This window comes from Callithrix jacchus, chromosome 3 (genome assembly GCF_049354715.1).
Source record: "Callithrix jacchus isolate 240 chromosome 3, calJac240_pri, whole genome shotgun sequence".
Lineage (NCBI taxonomy): Eukaryota > Metazoa > Chordata > Mammalia > Primates > Cebidae > Callithrix > Callithrix jacchus.
The window spans coordinates 2,739,314-2,763,086 of NC_133504.1; positions in this window are offsets into that span (position 1 = coordinate 2,739,314).

Sequence of the window (23,773 nt, forward strand, 5' to 3'; positions counted from 1 at the left end):
ATGATTAAATTTTTTTTTTTAATTTTTTATTGGATTATAGGTTTTGGGGTACATGAGCAGAGCATGCAAGACAGTTGCGTAGGTACACACATGGCAGTGTGCTTTCTTTTCTTCTCCCCTTCACCCACATTTGGCATTTCTCCCCAGGCTATCCCTCCCCAACTCCCCCTCCCACTGGCCCTCCCCTTTTCCCCCCAATAGACCCCAGTGTTTAGTACTCCCCTTTCTGTGTCCATGTGTTCTCATTTTTCATCACCCACCTATGAGTGAGAATATGCGGTGTTTCATTTTCTGTTCTTGTGTCAGTTTGCTGAGGATGACGTTCTCCAGATTCATCCATGTCCCTACAAACGACACAAACTCATCATTTCTGATTGCTGCATAATATTCCATGGTGTATATGTGCCACATTTTTCCAATCCAGTCTATTATCAATGGGCATTTGGGTTGATTCCAGGTCTTTGCTATTGTAAACAGTGCTGCAATCAACATTCGTGTACATGTGTCCTTATAGTAGAACGATTTATAGTCTTTTGGATATATACCCAGTAATGGGATTGCTGGGTCAAATGGAATTTCTATTTCTAAGGCCTTGAGGAATCGCCACACCGTCTTCCACAATGGTTGAACTAATTTACACTCCCACCAACAGTGTAAAAGTGTTCCTTTTTCTCCACATCCTCTCCAGCATCTGTTGTCTCCAGATTTTTTAATGATCGCCATTCTAACTGGCGTGAGATGGTATCTCAATGTGGTTTTGATTTGCATCTCTCTGATGACCAGTGACGATGAGCATTTTTTCATATGACTGTTGGCCTCATATATGTCTTCTTTCGTAAAGTATCTGTTCATATCCTTTGCCCACTTTTGAATGGGCTTGTTTGTTTTTTTCCTGTAAATCTGTTTGAGTTCTTTGTAAATTCTGAATATCAGCCCTTTGTCAGATGGGTAGACTGCGAAAATTTTTTCCCATTCTGTTGGTTGCCGATCCACTCTAGTGACTGTTTCTTTTGCCGTGCAGAAGCTGTGGAGTTTCATTAGGTCCCATTTGTCTATTTTGGCTTTTGTTGCCAATGCTTTTGGTGTTTTGTTCATGAAGTCCTTGCCTACTCCTATGTCCTGGATAGTTTTGCCTAGATTTTCTTCTAGGGTTTTTATTGTGCCAGGTCTTATGTTTAAGTCTTTAATCCATCTGGAGTTAATTTTAGTGTAAGGTGTCAGGAAGGGGTCCAGTTTCTGCTTTCTGCACATGGCTAGCCAGTTTTCCCAACACCATTTGTTAAACATGGAATCCTTTCCCCATTGCTTGTTTTTGTCAGGTTTATCAAAGATTGTATAGTTGTATGTATGTTGTGTTGCCTCCGGTGCCTCTGTTTTGTTCCATTGGTCTATATCTCTGTTTTGGTACCAGTACCATGCTGTTTTGATTACTGTAGCCTTGTAGTATAGTTTGAAATCCGGTAGTGTGATGCCCCCTGCTGTGTTCTTTTTGCTTAGAATTGACTTGGCTATGCGGGCTCTCTTTTGGTTCCATATGAAGTTCATGGTGGTTTTTTCCAGTTCTGTGAAGAAAGTCAATGGTAGCTTGATGGGGATAGCGTTGATTCTGTAAATTACTCTGGGCAGTATAGCCATTTTCACGATATTAATTCTTCCTAACCATGAACATGGAATGTTTCTCCATCTGTTTGTGTCCTCTCTGATTTCGTTGAGCAGTGGTTTGTAGTTCTCCTTGAAGAGGTCTCTTACGTTCCTTGTGAGTTGTATTCCAAGGTATTTTATTCTTTTTGTAGCAATTGCAAATGGCAGTTCGCTCTTGATTTGGCTTTCTTTAAGTCTGTTATTGGTGTAGACGAATGCTTGTGATTTTTGCACATTGATTTTATATCCTGAGACTTTGCTGAAGTTGCTTATCAGTTTCAGGAGTTTTTGGGCTGAGGCAATGGGGTCTTGTAGGTATACTATCATGTCGTCTGCAAATAGAGACGATTTGGCTTCCACCTTTCCTATTTGAATACCCTTTATTTCTTTTTCTTGCCTGATTGCTCTGGCTAGAACTTCCAGTACTATATTGAATAGGAGTGGTGAAAGAGGGCATCCTTGTCTAGTGCCAGATTTCAAAGGGAATGCTTCCAGTTTTTGCCCATTCAGTATGATATTGGCTGTTGGTTTGTCATAAATAGCTTTTATTACTTTGAGATACGTTCCATCGATACCGAGTTTATTGAGGGTTTTTAGCATAAAGGGCTGTTGAATTTTGTCGAATGCCTTCTCTGCGTCAATTGAGATAATCATGTGGTTTTTGTTTTTGGTTCTGTTTATGTGGTGAATTACATTTATAGACTTGCGTATGTTGAACCAGCCTTGCATCCCCGGGATGAATCCTACTTGATCATGATGAATAAGTTTTTTGATTTGCTGTTGCAATCGGCTTGCCAATATTTTATTGAAGATTTTTGCATCTATGTTCATCATGGATATTGGCCTGAAGTTTTCTTTTCTTGTTGGGTCTCTTCCGGGTTTTGGTATCAGGATGATGTTGGTCTCATAAAATGATTTGGGAAGGATTCCCTCTTTTTGGATTGTTTGAAATAGTTTTAGAAGAAATGGTACCAGCTCTTCCTTGTGTGTCTGGTAGAATTCGGCTGTGAACCCATCTGGACCTGGGCTTTTTTTGTGTGGTAGGCTCTTAATTGCTGCCTCAACTTCAGATCTTGTTATTGGTCTATTCATAGTTTCAGCTTCCTCCTGGTTTAGGCTTGGGAGGACACAGGAATCCAGGAATTTGTCCATTTCTTCCAGGTTTACTAGTTTATGCGCATAGAGTTGTTTGTAATATTCTCTGATGATGGTTTGAATTTCTGTGGAATCTGTGGTGATTTCCCCTTTATCATTTTTTATTGCATCTATTTGGTTGTTCTCTCTTTTATTTTTAATCAATCTGGCTAGTGGTCTGTCTATTTTGTTGATCTTTTCAAAAAACCAGCTCTTGGATTTATTGATTTTTTGAAGGGTTTTTCGTGTCTCAATCTCCTTCAGCTCAGCTCTGATCTTAGTTATTTCTTGTCTTCTGCTGGGTTTTGAGTTTTTTTGATCTTGCTCCTCTAGCTCTTTCAATTTTGATGATAGGGTGTCAATTTTGGATCTCTCCATTCTCCTCATATGGGCACTTATTGCTATATACTTTCCTCTAGAGACTGCTTTAAATGTGTCCCAGAGGTTCTGGCACGTTGTGTCTTCGTTCTCATTGGTTTCGAAGAACTTCTTTATTTCTGCCTTCATTTCGTTGTTTACCCAGTCAACATTCAAGAGTCAGTTGTTCAGTTTCCATGAAGCTGTGTGGTTCTGGGTCTGTTTCTGAATTCTGAGTTCTAACTTGACTGCACTATGGTCTGAGAGGCTGTTTGTTATGATTTCAGTTGTTTTGCATTTGTTGAGCAGTGCTTTACTTCCAATTATGTGGTCAATTTTAGAGTAGGTGTGATGTGGTGCTAAGAAGAATGTGTATTCTGTGGATTTGGGGTGGAGAGTTCTGTAAATGTCTATCAGGTTTGCTTGCTCCAGGTCTGAGTTCAAGCCCTGGATATCCTTGTTGATTTTTTGTCTGGTAGATCTGTCTAGTATTGACAGTGGAGTGTTAAAGTCTCCCACTATTATTGTGTGGGAGTCTAAGTCCTTTTGTAAGTCATTAAGAACTTGCCTTATGTATCTGGGTGCTCCTGCATTGGGTCCATATATGTTTAGGATCGTTAGCTCTTCTTGTTGTATCGATCCTTTTACCATTATGTAATGGCCTTCTTTGTCTCTTTTGATCTTTGTTGCTTTAAAGTCTATTTTATCGGAGATGAGAATTGCAACTCCTGCTTTTTTTTGCTTTCCATTTGCTTGGTAAATCTTCCTCCATCCCTTTATTTTGAGCCTTTGTGTATCCTTGCATGTGAGATGGGTTTCCTGGATACAGCACACTGCTGGGTTTTGGCTTTTTATCCAATTTGCCAGTCTGTGTCTTTTGATTGGTGCATTTAGTCCATTTACATTTAGGGTTAATATTGTTATGTGTGAATTTGATACTGCCATTTTGATGCTAAGTGACTGTTTTACCTGTTAGTTGTTGTAGATTCTTCATTATGTTGATGCTCTTTAGCATTCAGTGTGATTTTGGAATGGCTGGTACTGGTTGATCCTTTCTATGTCTAGTGCCTCTTTTAGGAGCTCTTGTAAAGCAGGCCTGGTGGTGACAAAATCTCTGAGTACTTGCTTGTTTGCAAAGGATTTTATTTTTCCTTCACTTCTGAAGCTCAGTTTGGCTGGATATGAAATTCTGGGTTGAAAGTTCTTTTCTTTAAGAATGTTGAATATTGGCCCCCACTCTCTTCTGGCTTGTAGTGTTTCTGCCGAGAGATCTGCTGTGAGTCTGATGGGCTTCCCTTTGTGGGTGACCCGACCTTTCTCTCTGGCTGCCCTTAGTATTTTCTCCTTTATTTCACCCCTATTGAATCTTACGATTATGTGCCTTGGGGTTGCTCTTCTTGCGGAATATCTTTGTGGTGTTCTCTGAATTTCCTGCAATTGAGTGTTGGCCTGTCTTGCTAGGTGGGGGAAATTTTCCTGGATGATGTCCTGAAGAGTATTTTCCAGCTTGGATTCATTCTCTTCGTCCCCTTCTGGTACACCTATCAAACGTAGGTTAGGTCTTTTCACATAGTCCCACATTTCTTGGAGACTTTGTTCATTCCTTTTTGCGTTTTTTTCTCTAGTCTTGGTTTCTCGTTTTATTTCATTGAGTTTGTCTTCGACTTCAGATATTCTTTCTTCTGCTTGGTCAATTCGGCTATTGAAACTTGTGCATGCTTCGCGAAGTTCTCGTATTGTGTTTCTCAGCTCCTTTAATTCATTCATATTCCTCTCTAAGTTATCCATTCTTGTTATCATTTCCTCAAATCTTTTTTCAAATCTTTTCTCAAGGTTCTTAGTTTCTTTGCATTGATTTAATACATGATCTTTTAGCTCACCAAAGTTTCTCATTATCCATCTTCTGAAGTCTAATTCCGTCATTTCGTCACAGTCATTCTCCGTCCAGCTTTGTTCCCTTGCTGGTGAGGAGTTTTGGTCCTTTCTAGGAGGTGAGGTGTTCTGGTTTCGGGGGGTGTTTTCCTCCTTTTTGCGCTGGTTTCTTCCCATCTTTGCGGATTTGTCCGCTGGTCGTCTGCGTAGTTGCTGACTTTTCGATTGGGTCTCTGAGTGGACACCCTGAATGTTGATGATGAAGTATTTCTGTTGCTTGGTTTTCCTTCTACCAGTCTAGCCCCTTCGCTATACGAGTGCTGAGGTCCGCTCCAGACCCTGCTTGTCTGGGGTGCACCTCTAGCAGCTGTGGCACAGCGAGGGATGCTACCAGTTTCTTTTTCTGCTATCTTTGTCCCAGGATGGTGCCTGCCTAATGTCAGTCTTTTGGATATAGAGGGGTCAGGGAGCTGCTTGAGGAGACAGTTTGTACTTTATAGGGGTTTAATTGCTGAGCTGTGAGCTGTGTTGTTCATTCAGGGCTGTTAGGCTGCTATGTTTGATTCTGCTGCAACAGAGCTCATTAAAAAAAACCGTTTTTTTTCTCAAATGCTCTGTGTTGAGGGGTTTGGGCTTTATTTTTGGATGTCCGTTGAGGTCCTGCCCAGCTAGGATGCAGACTAGCCACTGTTTGCCTGCCGAGGCTCTGCCCTGCTGTTGTGAGGCTCACCCTGGCTCAGCTGTTCTGCTGTTCTCCGCCACGCCCTGCGGTGGAGTCTCTCTGTTGTAGCGGGTTGCTTCGGCAACGGCAGGCTGCGTCAGCAGTGGGCGTGTATCTCAATAGGGACGGGTTGCCTCGGCAACGGCTGGCTGCGTCAGCAGTGGGCGTGTATCTCAGTAGGGACGGGTTGCCTCGGCAACGGCTGGCTGCGTCAGCAATGGGCGTGTATCTCAGTTGGGGCGGGTTGCCTCGGTAATGGTGGCCACCCCTCCCCCTCAGAGCGTCTCGGGCCGTCTGCACGGGGCTTGTTTGAAATCGCAGTTTTGTTCGTCCCACTGGGCCAGTCCTAACGCTCTGTCCCTGCAATCCCCTGGGCTGGCCCACTGTCCTAGTCTCGCTCAGTCTCAAGTCCAGCCCTCTCACGTCTCCGGTTGCCGGTTCAACGGGGCACCCAGACAAGCGCGCCCTGTGGGGAGCGCTGGGTAGGGCCGGCCGCCGCCACACCGGCTGCCGGCTTCGCCAGGCGGAATATTTGCCTGGCGTCCCGCGTCTCCTCTTCACTTGGGAATTTCCCCATTCCGTGGGCAACAAAGATCAGTCTGGAAATGCAGCTCAGACTCACCTCTCCGCCGACACAACGAGAACTCCCTAAATTTTTTATTTTTATTTCTTTTATATTACTCGTTAGTCCCACAGTACTTGGGTATAGAGAACTCTGCTATTGGATGTCAATAGATATTTTTCCAGTTAGTTTAATTGTGTTGGTAGAAAGTTAGTGTTAACAATGTACATAGATGAATTATCAATTTTCAAATAAAGTTGCAATAATGAACATTTATGAACGATGATTTTCTGATCATTGTTTAGTCTTTGATTTTCATGAAGCCCTCCGTGGGGTCAGAGAATTCAATATTCCCAGGAGGACATCAGCCAAAAAGAAGGGGAAACTGAGAGCTAGTCACCATCAGGCAGGCTGTGGAAGAGACAGTTATTCCGGAAATACCTTGACTTTCAAGTTATGAGGACCCATAACAGTCCTCTTTTTTTCTTTTTTTTAACAGGGAGTCTAGCTGATGAGGCTGCAGGCTTTGACTCCACAGGGACATGAGTACCTTAAGCTTTAGGGATTGTGGAATGACTCAGCCTGTCTCCTTAGCATGCACCACTAAATATCCATCAGTGAGACCTGACCTCTGCCATGGTCAAAATAAGAGGTGCTTTAAATCAAAGAGGTCACATTTACCATTTTGTTTCCCCTTTGCCTGTGCTGATGCATCTGAGCCGTGAAAGAAGCAGTGAAATGGGCTAGGGCTGGGGTTTAAGCATTTAGGGTAGTCACGCCATTTTGAAAACTTGACCTCATAAAGAACATAAGCATTTATATCAAGTGTATCCCCTTACTAAGGTGAAATCCACCACCGTTTGATTCTCTCCTTTAGGCTTATAAAGAAATTGGTCATTTACTTGCATTGAATTGTTCACTGTACATTTAGACAGAAGAGGAGTTTTAAGGCCCCTTTCCTTCTTTCCCTGTCAATTAATGTGGAATGTGGACGTGCACAGTAATGAAAGGACATAATAAATAGTGTCTACCGAGCACGTACCATGTGCTGGGCACCAACCCTTGTATTTTACATAAGCAATCTTACTTCGTCTTCACAATGAAATTGGTACCATTATGTCAGTTTCGTAGATGGTCCAACTTATAATATGAAAGGTGAGGTGACCAGTCCTGGATTATTCAATCAGTGAACCCTGTCCTCAGTCCTCTCACCACTACACCTTTTGAGATTTCCATTTCCCTCTTAATAGCACCTTCTAAATAATAGAATAGACTTTAATTTATGTTGTTTAGAATACTTAGCAGAACCTGCAGCAGACTATTCAGAGACACTGTTTCCTCAGAGGATGGTTATAAATGCAGTGGTAGTGTGATATTACTTTCTTGATAGACCCTAGAGTTAGGAAGGTTTATAAAAAAGGTGTTACGATGCCAGGAAAAATTACATGTATATAACTTTATATCTATATCCAGTCTTTGACATTTCAATGCCTTCAGGCTCAGTGACTTGAAAACAACTCACTGCTACTTCTAAAAGATTAGACAGCAGACATTTACCCTGGAAGTAAAATAATAGCTTGGCAGCAGTGGCATTGTATTTGTTTAAAGCCATTTGGAATCTGGAGAATAATTTTCCACCCATGAAGCATTTTACTCATTAATGAAGAGCTCTGATTTATTGCACATTGTAGACCTTTTGGCGTTTTATGTTAGACAAATAAATTTAAGCTCGATTTGATGGAAGGAGAGTTATGGTTAGAGATGCTACTTATGATCAAGTGTGACTGGTGCCATAAGAAATAATAATTTGTCAACCTCGCTAAGAATTAAGAATCTGGGCTATTAATTCTGAGACTTGACAGGTCTCGAATTACATGTTACTTAGAAATATGGTTGTTCAAATATGATTCAAGCATCAACTGCTTTTTTGTAGTTCTCATTTTGATACTCTATAAATGATTCATGTTTGGGATTTTATACCACTTTTGAGAAGTACAGCATACATTCTTTCACCTATTGCTCCTTATGTCATAGGTCAACAAATGTATATCAACCTCCGCTACAGATCTGGCTTGATGCTGAGGCTGGAAGCATTGCACATGCTGGGACTCTGGTGTTTCCATTATTATGGTTTACAACGCAGAGCAAATATTTGAGTTGCACAAACGTTTTCATTTCTAAAAATGCCAGTCACTTCATTTGTGCACCATTATTAAACACATACTTAAGGTAGCTTTCCTGCCAAATGAACTGAGTTAAATTGCTTACAATGAGGTGGTTTGCATGTTAATATTTAATACTTTGTCCACCACCATCACATCTGTGTTATGAAAATTGCATATATGGTGATTACACTTTCAGAAATCGTTTGCTTTCTTCTGCTTTTTCTAACTATTTTAGAATCAACTTAAATATACTAGTCTTGCAGTCTATCAACTGTTTTGGTAAACAGCAAAAAACAGATGCTGCCCCACCTACTTTTTCCCACTTACAAAATCAGAGCCAATGTCACGGGTCAGGCTGGCTTCTGTGTGGGGATCACGGTTCCTCTTGATGTTTCCTGTATTTTGAAACATGGCTTGCCTGCACCAGTTCTTCTAACTATGACATTCTATTCAAGTGTGGTTCAAGGTCGCTCGTACACGTCCAGGCATGATGCTCAGATCTGATTGCTTGTCATGCATTACAAAAAGCCAAGTGTGTATGTTTCGCTGCTTTGGAAAAATGGATTTAACACCAGCTCAGCAAAGCTTTATGATACTGCTATTTCAAGTCATTTTGGTTCATTGATTAAATAAAAGGCAATTTGACTTGTTTAGCAATATTTAAATGAAAGGGATGTGTACTCATCTTTATCTAATTATGCCCCCTGTATTTTTAATTTTACAGTATAGACTGTGCACTGATTTGAACTATGAGTGTACTAAACATAACTCTTACCTGTGATGCCTTTGATTTATTTTCAACTTCGAGGGCCTTGAAAATAATTTTATTTTTATAATTTTAGGCTGTAGGTATATACTGTGTGTTCTCCCTAAGAGCAGATAAAATGCTTTCTGTATCCAAGAGCAAGTCTGACTGTAGATTGTCCAGTGAGGTTTAAGTCATGGTAGAAGAGATGCCAGCAGTTGGTTAAACCAGTGGATCTTACAGGTTTACAGTTGCAGTAGCACAGCTCTGGCTCTCCGCTTGTACATGAAATATAAGGAATGCACAGGGCATTGCCAAACTTGGGTTCAGATCCCTGCTTTTCACACACCAGGAGGCCGCCGATCATGATCAGCCTCCTGAGTCTGCATAATAATCTGAGTCCTAATTCATTAAGTAGGAATGACAGTTCTTATAAAGTAGCTGCACATAATAGATGCTCAAAAATGTTTCTCTTCTAACAGTTTGTACAGCACTTTTTCTATAAATTAGAACAAATTATCTGTCTTAAGTAATCTTGAGTACTTGGGGAACAAATTTTGATTCAAGGAGGAAATATAAAGAATGACATAAAAGATAATTATTTCCTCCTTATTATCAGGAAGTTCCTATGTCTTGTGTCCTGCTGTGGACAGAAAAAAGAGAATCAATAATGTTTTGAAATAATATGATAGAGAACCCAGAAATCAGGTTGCACACCTCCAGCTCTCTGATCTTCAACAAAGCTGACAAAAACGAGCAGTGGGGAAAAATTCCCTACTCAATAAGTCAGGCTAGGATAACAGGGAAGACATGTGCAAAAGATTGAAACTAGATGCCCTTTTTATACCATATGCAAAAATTAACTCAAGATGGATGAGAGACTTAAATAGAAAACCCAAAACTATACAAACCCTGGAAGACAACCTAGGCAATACCATTTTGGACAGGAACGGGAAAAGATTTCATGGCAAAGACACTAAAAGCAGTGGCAATAAAAGCAAAACTTGACAAGTGGGATCTAATTAAACTTAAGGGCTTCTACACAGCAGAGGAAACTATGAACATAGTGAGCAGACAACATGCAAAATGGAAGAAAATTCTTGCAAAATGTACATCTGATAAAAGCTTAATATCCAGCATATATAAGGAACTTAGAAAAATTTACAAAAAATGCTCCCCAATAACCCTGTTAAAAAATGAGCAAAGGACATGAACAGACACTTTTCAAAACGAGAGATACACATGGCCAACAATCATATGGAAGGAAGCTCAATGTAACCAATCATGAGAGTAATGCAAATCAAAACTACAATGAGATATCATTTAACACCAGTCAGAATGTGGTTTGGCTCTGTGTCCCCACCTAAATCTCATGTCAAATTGTGATCCTCAGTGTTGGAGGAAGGGCCTGGTGGGAGGTGACTGGATCGTGGGAGTGGACTTCCTCCTTGCTGTTCTCACACAGTGGGTGAGTTCTCATGAGATCTGGTTGTTGGTATCACCTCCTCCTCCACTCTCTCTCCAGCTCTACCATGTGAAGGTGTGCCTGCTTTGCCTTTGCCTTCTGCCACGGTTGTAAGTCTCCTGAGGCCTCCCCAGCCAGGCTTCCTGTGCAGCTGGTGGAATCATGAGCCAATTAAATCTCTTTTCCTCATAAATTACCCATTCTTAGGTAGTTCTTCATAGCAATGAGAGAACAGACTAATACACTGTTACTAAAAGTTAAATATAACAGATGCTGGTGAGGTAGCAGAGAAAAAGGAATGCTTCAACACTGTTGATGGGAGTATAAATTAGTTTGTGGAAGATAAAGGTTATTCTTCAAAGACTTAAAAACGGAACTACCATTTGACCTAACAATCCTATTACTGGGTATATACCCAAAGGAATACAAATCATTCTGTCAGAAAGACACATGCACACGTACATTCATTACAACACTATTCACAATAGCAAAGACATGGAATCAACCTAAATGTTCATCAGTGGTAGAATGGATAAAATAAATGTGGTACATATACGCCATGGAATACTATGCAGCCATAAAAAGAATGAGATGATCTCCTTTGAGGAACATGGATGGACCTGGAGGCCATGATCCTCAGCAAACTAATGCAGGAACAGAAAATTAAATACTGCATGTTTTCAATTATAAGTGGAAGCTAAACGATGAGAACTCGTGGACCCAAAGAGACAAACAACACATCCTGAGGCTATCAGAGGGTGGAGAGTGGGAGGAGAGAGAGAACCAGGAAAAATAACTAGTGGGTACCAGGCTTAATGCCTGGGTGCTGAAATAATTTGTACAACAAACCACCACAACACAAGTTTGCCTGTGTAACAAACCTGCACATATACCCCTGAACTTAAAATAAAAGTTAAATTTAAAAATACAAACTGGAAAGAAAAAAATAATATGACAGACGGCTTCACAACCGTAGGATTTCCAGAAGAAATATGTATTGGAGGCCGGGCGCAGTGGCTCAAGCCTGTAATCCTAGCACTTTGGGAGGCCGAGGCAAGTGGATCATGAGGTCAAGAGATCGAGACCATCCTTGTCAAGATGGTGAAACCCCGTCTTTACTAAAAATACAAAAAATCAGCTGGGCATGGTGGTGCGTGCCTGAAATCCCAGCTACTCGGGAGGCTGAGGCAGGAGAATTGCTTCAACCCAGGAGGTGGAGGTTGCGGTGAGCTGAGATTATGCCATTGCCCTCCAGCCTGTGTAACAAGAGCGAAACTCCGTCTCAAAAAAAAAGGAAGAAAAAAAGAAATATGTATTGGAAACATCCGTGTCTAATTGCAGTTAAGAAACTCATACTATCAGAATAATCTCTTAGCTGTTTCTTTCCCAGTTCTTCTTTTCTCCTAGGGACTCACGGACAGTGAACACTGATCATACCAAGACTTAGCCCCAACTCCTCTCAAAGCTGACGTGTTTAAATGCCACAAATAGCCTTGATCATGCAGACTTGATTCTCTCTCTGAAAAATATAATTGGTAACCCTCCTTTTTGTCGTATGTTTACAGAAACACTGATTATCCTTGGTGTAAAGCTTCTAATCAACAGAAGGCATTGTTAGAAATTTAATTCATTCATAGGGCTTTTTTTGAGCCCAGCCTTACATTTGCTTCACTGACTCAGAGTTACCAGTTTAGAACCCTTGGTTCATGCTTTTAAAATTCAAGACATGGACATGCTTTAGCTCTGTGAGTAATACTGAGGAAGTAACGGGCAGGGTGTGAATCATGAAAAAAAAACTCTGATCAATTTAAAACTGGCGATCATGAAAAACTTCGCTGAGATGAATTCATGGACATGCCACCCTGTTATCAAAGCAGTTATTGAAAAACCGCTTCTGTTGTTTTAAGAGGTGATGAATGCCTCCTCAGCTCTTTCATCCACTGTTTTCACCAAACTTTTCTTTTTCCGATTTAGGCCCACCCTCTTCCCGGATCAAGAGGGTACAAGAGTGGGAAAGTGGAAGTGAGTTCGTGGACGAAGACCAAAGAATGCCAGCAGTGTGAATTGGTGGGGCGGATTCCAGGCAGTTGTTCTCATTTCTAAATGTAACTGAAGCTCTTTTACCCGGAAATATGGCTTGAGATCACAAGAAAGAGGAATCAGGCCAGAGCCACATTTTGGCACTGGCACATCAGAAATACCATAGGCGTGGGTTTTCTCACAGGGTGGTATTTCACTGTTTGGACATCTGGCTGATCCGCTGAAAACATGCATTTGTGAGAAATACATGGGAACCATTTCTTTTTGATAAATAAGGAAATACTTAGGGTTAGCACTGGATTCTTTTAGCAATAACAACCTTTTTGTTTCTCTTCGCTATGTGAGGAGAGAAAGGAGACTCATGTTTATCGTACAAACGATTACTTTAGCACGCTGCTCTTAGAGAACAAACCAGAAAGCCACACACATTATTCCTACATGTTTCCAACTCTGTGGGAAATTCGCGTTTTGAAACTTCGGTATATTACATATAAATAAACATACCTTATTGAAATCCCATCTTTTGGAAATGTTGTTTTATAAGAGAGTAAAGCAGTAGACGAAAGGCTTGTCTCTAAAAGATTGTTCTGTTATAAGCTATTTTTCTTTGCTAAGATACTGTTTTAACAAAAATATTTCTCATTCAAATTCTGGAGACTATTTTTTTTAAGGTTCTGAGTGATTTCTCTAGTCCAGTCTGGGCCTACAGGTGGCAGTCCTCCTTCACCACTGCAGCGATGTGAATCTAAATTCACTGCATCCTTAAGGGAAGGTGAATTTGGGAAGTGAAATCCATCTTCCAAAATCTATTTTCAGGTACATTCTTTATGAAAGCATAAGCTTGTATTGTTCAAAATGCTGTTATAAATAGGGGTGAACTTCAGCCACCAGCCTGGAGGCTGCCCTTCTGCTGCTGTTCGGTGGAAGATGTCACATCATCTCTTGTCAGTATGTGAAAAACAATGAGTAAGCCCCTGAGACCTCGGTTCCAGAAGATGATGAATGACTGAGCATCACTGTACAGTAAATCTATGTCATTGTTTCCACAGATCACGTTAGGGAGAAGCTGGGTAATTCTGTCCTTATAAAATCCACACTTTCACGGGTGCCATAATAATTCTACGGATGCCTCCAGTAGGGCTTGTTAGAACACTGGGGCTGATGCTCCCTAGACTTCTTTTTCAAAGAACCACTGGTTGAATCAACAGAATAGAAATCACGGACTGCAGAGATTGATTAAGCATTTAACTTTTTTTTAAAAAAAGCGTTTGCTTCATGTTAAGGTGTCAAAAATACCGAAGAGTTGTGAAGTAGAATTTCTGTAAATTGAGTGATCAGTTGGAGCTCGTGAACCTGTGTGAGATTAGCTGGGGGTGACAGTACCTGGTCACAGTCAGTGCCGGATGACACCGTGCCAGCCCCTGTGCTGAGGGGCTTGGATGGTTTAACTCACGTAAATCTACACAGCAACCTTGCTCTTTTCTATCAGGTCTACAACCCTTACATTTCCACATTTTAACAGTTGTAGTATCAGAATGTGTTCTCAAACAGATGGCTTCTGACATCCCTGTCCGCGAGGCAGACACTGAGGTGGTGTTTCTTTATTATCATTGCTATCATTCCAATAGGTTTTTGGGAACAGGTGATGTTTGGTTGCGTGGATAGGTTCTTTAAGGACGATTTCTGAGGTTTGGGTGCTCCCATCTCTGGGGCAGTGCATGCTGTACCCAGTGTGCAGTCCTTTTCCCTCACCCCTCCCACCGTTTCCCACAAGTCCTCAAAGTTGTGTCATTATCACACCTTTTGCCCTCACAGCTCAGCTCCCACTTATGAGTGAGAACACGCGGCGTGTTGCTTCACATCTGAGTTTCTTTCTTGTAGAGGCCTATCACCTCCTTCACTAGGTATATTTCTCCATTTTTATTTTTATTTTTTGCAGCTACTGTAAGAGGAGTTGGGTCGTTGGTTTGATTCTTACCTTGATCACTGTTGGTATACAAGCATACGTTTATTCTGTATCCCGACACTTTTCTGAGTTCATTTGCCAGTTCTAGGAGTTTTTTGAAGGCGTGTTTAGGGTTTTCAGGGTATGCAATCATAGTGAACAGCGGCACAGAGACTGTTTGACTTTCTCTTTGCTGATTTGGGTGCCCTTTAGTTCCTTCTCGTGTCTGACTGCTCTGGCTAGGACCTTCTGTACTATGTTGAATGAAAGTTGTGAACTGGGCATCCTTGTCCGGTTCTCAAGGGGAGCGCTTTCAACTTTTTGCCATTCAGCATAATATTGGCTGTGGCTTTGTCATAGATGGATCTTATTATCTTGAGGTATGTCCCTTCTATGCCAATTTCGCTGAGGGTTTTGATCATAAAGTGATGCTGGATTTTGCACACATTGAGATGGTAATGTGATTTTTAATTCTGTTTATGCGATAGATCACATTCATTGACTTTTGTATGTTAAACCATCCTGGTATTCCTCATATGAAACCTACTCGATCATGGTGGATTATCTTTTGTATATGCTGTTGAATTCAGCTAGCTAGTATTTGGTAGAGGGCTTTTGCATCTATGTTCATTAGCGAAATTTATCTGTAGTTCTCTCTTTTTTGTTATGTCCTTCCTGGTTTTGGTATTAGGGTGATACATGTTTCATAGAACGATTTAGGGTGGTTTCCCTTCTTTTCAATCTTTTGGAATGGTGTCAGTAGGATTGGTACCAACTCTTCCATAAATGCTTGATATGATTCAGCTGTAAATCCATCTAGCCCTGGACTTTTTTGGCAATTTTTTTTATTACTATTTTAGTCTCACTGCTTGTTATTGGTCTGTTCAGAGTTTCTGTTCCTTCCCGGTTTAATCTAGGAGGGTTATACATTTTCAGGAGTTTTCCCTTCTTTTCTGGGTTTTCTAGTTTGTATGTAGAAAGGTGTTTACAGCAGATGATCCTGGAGCCTTAAATGTTTGCTGTGGTGCAGTCGGTAAGAGCTCCCATTTTCTTCCAACTGAGCTAATGTGGATCTTCTCTCCTCTTTTCCTGGCTAATCTCCCCAATGGTCTATCATTTGGTTCATCTTTTCAAAGAACCAGCGTTTTGTAATTTTTTGTTTCTTTGTTTTAATTTTCTTTAGTGCTGATCTAATTTTTGTTATTTCTTTTCCTCTACTGGGTTTGGGTTTGGTTGGTTCTTGTTTCTCTAGTTTATTGAGGTGTGACCTTCGATTGACCATGTGTGTTCTTTAGATGAAGGCTCTTGACGCTGTGAGCTTTCCTCTTGACACTGCCTTTGCTGTATCTCAGAGGTTTTCATGGGTTGTTATCACCGTTATCATTCAGTCCAAAGAAATGTTTAATCTTTATCTTGATTTCATTGTTGACCCAGTGACCATTTGGGAGCAGATTATTTAATTTCTATGTATTTACATGGCTTTGAGGGTGCCTTTTGGAGTTGATTTCCAATTTTATTCCACTGTGGTCTGAAAGAGTAATTTTGATTTCCTTAAATTTATTGAGACTTGTTTTGTGGCCTATCATATTGTCTGTCTTGGAGAAGGATGCGTACTGTGTATAGTTTGCAGTTGTTGGGTAGAATGTTCTGTAAATATCTGTTGAGTTCTTTTGTTCAAGTTCAATTTTTCTTCGTTGGTGACTTCATGTCTCGGTGGCCTGTCTAGTGATGTCAGTAGAATACTGAAGTCCCCAACTCCTACTGTGTTGCTGTTGATTTCATTTCCTAGGTCTGGTAGTAACTGTTTTATGAAGTTGGAAGCTCCAGTGTAAGGTGCATACACATTTAGGATTGTGATATTTTCCTGTTGGACAAGGCTATTTATCATGATATAACGTCCCTCTTTGTCTTTTTAACAGCTGTTGCTTTAAAGTTTGTTTTGTCTGATGCAAAAATAGCTACTCCTGCTTGCCTCTGATGTTTGCAGTGAATATCTTTTTCCATCCCCTCGCCTTAAGGTTATGTGGGTCGGAACGTGGTAGTTGATTCTGTTGAATACAGCAGATATTTGGCTGGTGAATCCTTATCCATTCTGCAATTCTGTGTTTTCTAAGTGGAGCATTTAAGCCACTTCCAGTCAACATTAGTACTGAATGTGAGATCCTATTCTGCTAATCACGCTAATTGTTGCCTAAATATCTTGCCTATTTTTTTATTGCATTATTGTTTTATAGGTCATATTAGATTTATGCTTTAAGGACGTTCTATTTTCGTGCATTTTGAGAATTTGTTTTAAGATTTAGAGCTCCTTTTAGCAGTTCTTGTAGTGCTGACTTAGTAGTGGCAAGTTCTCTCAGTATTTGTTTGTCTGAAAAGACTGTACCTTTTCTTCATTTATAAAGTTTGGTTTCACTAGATACAAAACTCTTGGCTGGTAGCTGTTCTGTTTAAAGAGGCTGAAGATAGGCCCAATCCCTACTAGCTCGTAGGGTTTCTGCTGAGAAATCTGCTGTTAATCTGATAGGTTTATCAGATACCTGATATAAGATACCTGATGCTTTTGGCTCACAGCTCTCAAGATTCTTTCCTTTGTCTTCACTTTAGATAACCTGATAATTATGTGCCTAGGCAATGATCTTTTTGTGGTGAATTTCCTGGGAGCTCTTTTAGGTTCCTGTATTTGGATGTCTAGATCTTTAGCAAGGCCAGGAAGTTTTCCTCAATTATTCTCTCAAATACGCTTCCCAAATTGTAGATTTCTCTTCTTCCTTGGTAACACCAATTATTCTTTGTTTACCATAATCCCAAACTTCTTGGAAGCTTTGTTCATTTTTTAAAATTGTTTGTATTTGTCTTTTTAGACTGCGTTAACTTGAAAAATTTATCTTCAAGCTCTGAAGTTCTTTCTTCTACTGGTTTGAGACTTTCTAATGATTTTGCATTTCTCTAAGTGCGTTCTTCATCTACAGAAGTTGTGGTTGCTATTTATTTATGCTATTATTTCACTGGAGACATTTTCATTCATATTCTGTCTCATTTTCTTGATTTCTTGAAGCTGGACTTATCTTTCTCTGGTGCTTCCTTGATTAGCTTAATTCTTCTGAATTCTTTTTCTCACAGTTCAGAGATTTTGTCTTAGTTTGGATCCATTGCTGGTGTGACCTACTGGAGGTGTTAAAGGATCTTGTTTTGTCGTATTACCAGAACTGCTTTTCTGGTCCCTTCTTATTTGGGGGGACTGTGTAAGAGGGAAGCTGTGGGGCACAAGGGCAGCTGACCAGACTCTTTTCTACTCCAGGGAGCTCTCTTGATGTGGTGCTCTCCCCTTTCCCCTAAGGATGGGGCTTCCTGGAGCCAAACTGCCATGATCGTTATTTCTCTTCTGGGTTTAACCACCCAGCAGAGCTACCAGGCTCCAGGCTGATACTGAAGGCTGTCTGCAAAGAGTTCTGTGATGGGATCTCTCTTGAGGTCTCTCAGCCATGGATACCGTCACCTGCTGCAGTGGAGGCAGCAAGAAAGCAAAGTGGACTCCGTGAGGGTCGTTGGCTGTAGTTCTGTTTAGTGGGCCGGCTCCTTCTTGGCTGGCTGCAGACTGGGAGCTGGCACTTTCAAAACGGCATCAGCTGCAGTAGTGTAGAGAGGATACAGTTTGCTGTAAGGTTATTCAGGTTTTTCAGGAGGTGGGCAGGGCCGTAAAGCTCCCAGGAGATTATGTTCTTTGTCTTGTCCTCAGCTACCAGGGTGGGAATAGAAAAGCCGTCAGTTGGGGGTAGGGCTGGGCGTGTCTGAGCTCCATGTTTCCTTGGGCAGTGCTTGCTGTGGCTGCCGTGGGAGATGGCAGTGTAGTTCTCAGGCCATTGGAGTTATGTCCCCTGGGAGATTATGGCTACCTCTGCTGCTTCATACAGGTCACCAGGGACGTGGGGAAAGGTGGCAGTGACAGGCCTCGCCCAGATGCCATGTAGCCCGAAAGGCCAGTCTCATTCCCTCCATGCCCCGCCGACAGCCCTGAGCTTATTTCCAGGCAGCCAGTGAGCAGGCTAAGAACTTGTGCCAGACTCCCAGCCCCTTCATGAGAAAGCAAGTCGAGCTTCCATGTCTCAGATCTCCCCGCCTGCCCCACCTTCCGTGCTGGTATCTGCAGTCCTGGCTCCCCGCATCCCCCCAGATTCTGTCCAGGAAACTTCAAGTTGGTCAGAATTGTAACAAAGATTAGCTAGAAGTTTTCTTCTCCCTGTGGTCTTTCCCCAGTTCCACTAGCAGCCCCTCCCCAAAGATCCCTGTGTGACAAAGTCAGCATTAGGGTCCCTGGGGACTGAGAGTGTCCACGGGGCTCTTCCTGCGGCTTCCTCTACCCCCGTATTTTGCTTGGATCTCCAAATTCGTCTCAGCTTCTGGTAAGGTCTAATCCTTTTCTCATGATCTGGACCTTCAGGCTCCTCAGTGAGGATGTGTGTTCCGGCTGGTCTTTCCCCCTCACACTTTGATGTGTGTTCCGGGAGGACAGTCCCCCTCACACCTTGATGTGTGTTCTGGGTGGTCTTTCCCCCTCACACCTTGATGTGTGTTCCGGGTGGTCTTTCCCCCTCTCACCCTGATGTGTGTTCCGGGAGGACAGTCCCCCTCACACCTTGATGTGTGTTCTGGGTGGTCTTTCCCCCTCACACCTTGATGTGTGTTCCGGGTGGTCTTTCCCCCTCTCACCCTGATGTGTGTTCCGGGAGGACAGTCCCCCTCACACCTTGATGTGTGTTCTGGGTGGTCTTTCGCCCTCACACCTTGATGTGTGTTCCGGGCGGACTTTCCCCCTCTCACCCTGATGTGTGTTCCGGGTGGTCTTTCCCCCTCACACCTTGATGTGTGTTCCGGGCGGACTTTCCCCCTCTCACCCTGATGTGTGTTCTGGGTGGTCTTTCGCCCTCACACCTTGATGTGTGTTCCGGGCGGACTTTCCCCCTCACACCTTGATGTGTGTTCCGGGTGGTCTTTCCCCCTCTCACCCTGATGTGTGTTCCGGGTGGTCTTTCCCCCTCACACCTTGATGTGTGTTCCGGGTGATCTTTCCCCCTCACACTTTGATGTTTGTTCCGGGAGGACAGTCCCCCTCACACTTTGATGTGTGTTCTGGGCGGTCTTTCCCCCTCACACTTTGATGTGTGTTCCGGGTGGTCTTTCCCCCTCACACCTTGATGTGTGTTCCGGGTGGTCTTTCCCCCTCACACCTTGATGTGTGTTCCGGGCGGTCTTTCCCCCTCACACCTTGATGTGTGTTCCGGGCGATCTTTCCCCCTCACACTTTGATGTGTGTTCCGGGTGGTCTTTCCCCCTCTCACCCTGATGTGTGTTCCGGGAGGACAGTCCCCCTCACACCTTGATGTGTGTTCCGGGTGGTCTTTCCCCCTCACACTTTGATGTGTGTTCCGGGTGGTCTTTCCCCCTCTCACCCTGATGTGTGTTCCGGGAGGACAGTCCCCCTCACACCTTGATGTGTGTTCCGGGCGGACTTTCCCCCTCACACCTTGATGTGTGTTCTGGGTGGTCTTTCCCCCTCACACTTTGATGTGTGTTCCGGGTGGTCTTTCCCCCTCTCACCCTGATGTGTGTTCCGGGTGATCTTTCCCCCTCACACCTTGATGTGTGTTCCGGGCGGTCTTTCCCCCTCACACCTTGATGTGTGTTCCGGCTGGTCTTTCCCCCTCACACCTTGATGTGTGTTCCGGGAGGACAGTCCCCCTCACACCTTGATGTGTGTTCCGGGAGGACTGTCCTCCTCACACTTTGAGCTCTCGCGGTTTCCTGATGTCTCAAACAGCCTGAGAGGGAAAGCTGCTTCTGTCAAAGGATCTGTGGATTCTCTCAGCTTTTCTGACATATTTGTGTGGTAGCTTGTGGAGCAAAAGTTTTTGATGTGAGTCTCCATACGCCGCTCTGTGTATCCAGGTGGGAGCCCACCATTTTCCTCAAACTGAGATAGTACTTGTTTTCATTGATATTTTTGTTTAGAGGCAGGGCCTTGCTCTGTCACCAAGGCTGGAGTTCAGTGATGCCATCATAGCTCACTGCAGTCTTCAGGCCTGAGCTCGAGCAACCCTGTCGCTCCAGCCTCTTGAATAGCTGGGACTACAGGTGCATAGCACCATGCCAAGCTAAGTCCATGTTTGCAGAGACAGAATCTCACGATGTTGCCCACTCTTGTTTTGAACTCCTGGCCTCAGGCAACCCTCCTGCCTCAGACTCCCAGAGTGTTGGGATTACAGGCATGAGCTACCATACTTGGCCTCGAGCTGTATTTACTGCCTGCACGTGTGAAGATGTGAAAATCGTCAGCCTCCAAATGGGCGGAATAGATGTGGTGAACTAAGAAGGGCATCCCTGGGACACTCTTGGAATTACTTTTAACTCCTGGGAGCCACAGCGTCAAAGGCAGGCTGGTTCTATACAGCCAGCGTGGGACCCCAGCACCAAGGCCTTTCCGTGGGTTCCTGCGTTTCTACTAAGAAATGCTGTTCTACCAACACTGTTCATAGCACTATGGGCGACTCTGTAAGGAAGGGGCTAGACCCTGACAAATACGAGTCAAGAGCTGATTTAGAAGAATTGGAATCTGCGTATAAAGAAGTCTGAGAAATATCTAAACCAATTTATCTTGCTTAATTGTTTTATATTTTCAAGGCAGTGGTACATGATTAAAAATATCTATGTGTAATTAATTTTTTCAATAGGCACATGGAATAGAAATTCATACTATTAAGAGAGCTTTGCATCACATCGCAATTGTCTGTGGTTTTCCTTTTCAGTGGTATTTGAAATTGTGTCTTACACTTGAGCGCGTTCTAGCTGTGGCAGCCACAGTATCATTACCCCTGTTTTATACAAATGAGGAAGTTTTGCCACAGTAACTGGTAGAACCAGGATGTAGGTTCAGTCTGCCTCTAGAAGGTGACATCTTTATCCTCTGCTGTTTCTCTGATGAACTGATTACAATGAAAGGTGTAACATTTTTTATTATACCATTTGTAATAAAGTTACTACAAGAAATTTTCAAAATTCCATTCTTTCCTTTCCTGAATTTCAGACTACGCTTGCCTAGGTACATCTGCCTCCATAAAAAAGGCTAAGAAAAAGTCTGGTTGGGTGCAGTGCCTCACGCCTGTAATCCCAGCACTTTGAGAAGCTGAGGCGGGCAGATTACCTGAGGTCAAGAGTTCAAGACCAGCCTGGCCAACATGGTGAAACCCCGTATCTATTAAAAATACAAAAAAAATTAGCCAGGTGCAGTGGTGTATGCCTATAATCCCGAGTACTCTGAAGTCTGAGGCAGAAGAATCACTTGAACCGGGAGTCAGTGGTTGTGGTGAGCTGAGATCACACCACCACACCCCAGCCCGCGGGATCACACCACCGCACCCCAGCTCGCGGGATCACACCACCGCACCCCAGCCTGCGGGATCACACCACCACACCCCAGTCCATGAGATCACACCACTGCACCCCAGCCCGCGAGATCACACCACCGCACCCCAGTCCGTGAGATCACACCACTGCACCCCAGTCCGCGAGATCACACCACCGCACCCCAGCCCATGAGATCACACCACCGCACCCCAACCCGCCAGATCACACCACCGCACCCCAACCCGCCAGATCACACCACCGCACCCCAACCCGCCAGATCACACCACCGTACCCCAGCCCGCCAGATCACACCACCGCACCCCAACCCGCCAGATCACACCACCGCACCCCAGCCCGCCGGATCACACCACCGCACCCCAGCCCGCGGGATCACACCACCGCACCCCAGCCCGCGGGATCACACCACCGCACCCCCGCCCGCGGGATCACACCACCGCACCCCAGCCCGCGGGATCACACCACCGCACCCCAGCCCGCGGGATCACACCACCGCACCCCAGCCCGCGGGATCACACCACCGCACCCCAGCCCGCGGGATCACACCACCGCACCCCAGCCTGCGGGATCACACCACCGCACCCCAGTCCATGAGATCACACCACCGCACCCCAGCCTGGCCTACAGAGTGAGACTTTGTCTCAAAACAACAACAACAAAAAGTCTTCTTTTCTCCACACCCTCGCAGTTCATTTTCTTCTCCAAGCTGCCTGAGGTACGTTCAGTCAGAAGGTACAAGTTGGAATAGAAGACAGAGACAGCCCGTTTTTGCTTCAGGACCAAGTTGCCCGCATATGCAGAACTTTTATTACTCAGATGGGTGCTAGATTTTGACCCGCTCTGGCTCCTGTGCAGAAGCGCCTTGTGTGACTGCACAGGCTGTGTCTGTTCCTAATTGGTGCTACTCTTCTATCTATTTTTAATCGGTTCAGCGTCCACAGGGAATGTGGATGAAGGAATAATTCCCTGCAGTATCCCGATATATTTCCTTTTTAAGTCTATGCCAGTAGAACAAATATATTTCATTGCACGTTCATTAGAAACTCGCATGAGGAGAAAATGAAAGATCTTTCATATCATATTATTCTTATGAAATAGGACTTACAGAAACCATGATGAAATGGAAACTGTGCTGAGATATTTACAGCATATATATGTTGAGTCTCAAAAACCATGTCACTTTTTTGGATCTTCAAAAGCAGACATAAAATCAAGCTTGTAGCTATACAATATTTTTCACTTCAATGTAACACAAAAATGTGATTTTTACACACGTATGTGGTTTGAAAAATGAAGCATAGAAATTACACATTTTGTACTTAGGATTAAGTATATTGCATTAGAATAATCTAAAACCCAACAATTTTCTTTTTGGCCGAATGGCCTTACACCTTCGTTTTAGAAAAAGGTGCCTATGACTGGTGTTCTTCACTCTGACCATCACCTTTCTCTTTTATCTTTCGAAAATAATGTGGGTAACACGATATTCTGGTTTCCTTTTTTTTTTTTTAATGAACTTTATTCAGCCTAAGAACTACAGTATAACAAGCATGGCAGAAATGTTTACTGTGCCACCAGTGACGCTATCACGGCTACTGGTTGAAATTACGGGAAAGGGCACACATGCGTCGGAAGTGCACACATGCATGACGGGCGCCAGTGGAGGTGAGAGCTGGCAGCAGGGCCTTTGGCCTGGGACGGGGAGCCCTG